Source organism: Crocuta crocuta, unplaced genomic scaffold, assembly GCF_008692635.1.
Source record: "Crocuta crocuta isolate KB4526 unplaced genomic scaffold, BGI_CrCroc_1.0 scaffold531, whole genome shotgun sequence".
Classification (NCBI taxonomy): domain Eukaryota; kingdom Metazoa; phylum Chordata; class Mammalia; order Carnivora; family Hyaenidae; genus Crocuta; species Crocuta crocuta.
This window is the reverse complement of record NW_027531997.1, coordinates 1,395,840-1,397,525: the sequence shown is the minus strand read 5'-3', so window position 1 is coordinate 1,397,525 and position 1,686 is coordinate 1,395,840.

Sequence of the window (1,686 nt, the reverse complement as noted above, 5' to 3'; positions counted from 1 at the left end):
GAAAGATGAATAACAAATCTATTTCTCCTGTTTCTAGAATTTAAAAGAATCCATGCGAGAATCAGGTTTTGTCCTGACAAGTAAAATTATGACCTGAAACTCTTTCCAGTCTAATATTACTATAGGGACTTTGGAAACTAATAGAAGTATGTAATGTTTCTTTGCGGGTTGCTAAAATAACTCCCTCACGTTAGCCCTGAGAGGGTGCTCCACAGGACAATTAAGCCGTGTTTTCTTTAATTACTTCGACCCTGTGACCTTCCGCCCCCTCCCCCCTTTTCAAAGTCTTTTGTGTTTTTCCCCCCAAGAACAGTGAGCAGACTTTCTTGGGTGGAAAGTTGGCATCGCCTCTAATTTTATTCTTGGCTCTTGTGCCTGCCTTTTGTTTTTCGTTTTCAGACTGCCAAACCTCAGGTTTGGCTCCTTGCACATCAGATAGCTCTCTGGCCAGGCAAGGAGGAAGGGAAATGCGAAGCAAGTTCGTGAGGATTAAGGGAATTTGAAATTGGTCAAATAATGCCGTATTCCAAAGCCTTTTGGGGGGCACCTGGGTGGTTCGGTTGATTGAGCGTCCAACTCCTGACTTCTGCTCGGGTCTTGATCCCAGCGTCGTGGGATCGAGCCCCTTGTCGGACTCCATACTGAGGGTGGAGCCTGCTTGAGATTCTCTCTCCCTCTGCCCCTCTCCCCCACTTGCTCGTTCTCCCTCTCTCTAAAAAAAAAAAAAATAAGTTTTAAAAACGAAACTATTTTGGTAATTATAACGTACAAAATCTAGACCAATTGGAAAATACAAGAAGAAAGAAAAATGGTTATTTATCTCCCCCCATGTCAGGATAACTATTGCTAACTGGCTATTGCTTTTTACACAAGTATCATTTAAAATCAGAGTAAATAGGGGCACCTGGGTAGCTCGGTCAGGCGCATCTGACTCTTGGTTTCAGCTCAGGTCATGGTCTTGCAGTTCATGAGATGGAGCCCCACATTGGGCTCTGAGCTGACAGTGCGGAATCTGCTTGGGGTCCTCTCTCTCCCTCTCTCTCTTGCTCCCAAAATAAATAAACTTAAAAAAATATATAATAACCTTGTTTATTAAGAAAAAAAAATCAGAGTAAATCGGGTACCTGGCTGGGTCCATCAGTAGAGCATGTCACTCTTGATCTAGGGGTCATGAGTTTGAGCCCCACATTAGGTGTAGAGATTGCTTAAAAAGAAAATCTTAAAAAAAATAANGAGAGAAAAATAAGCCACAGACCAGACTTTGTCCGTGGGCTATGGTTGGCTGACTCCCGCCATTACAAGAACATGCTTCATTATCATTCATTTATTCTCTCAGCAAACATTTATTGTGAACCTATTGCATATTAATGTCGCTGAAGAGTCCTAGGGCTCCTAAGATGAAAATTAATCGCTGCCCTCAGGAAGCTTAGTCTAGCTGTGCGGCTGTCGCCCGCTGGTGGCCGTGATGGGTGTGTGAGGAAGCAAGGTCTGAGCTCGGTGACTTGCACAGATGTCTATAAAGTGGGAGGCTAGAAAGAAAGAGTGCCTGTGTTAATAAAACATAACTTCTTGCCACAGAGCTGTGAATCAGAGTTCCCTGTAGGGAAGGGGCAGCTTATCTTGGAAATCCTGGCTCCTGTCCGTTGAGATTCAGCTTGATCTTACAGACCTCTCGCTAATCGCCCC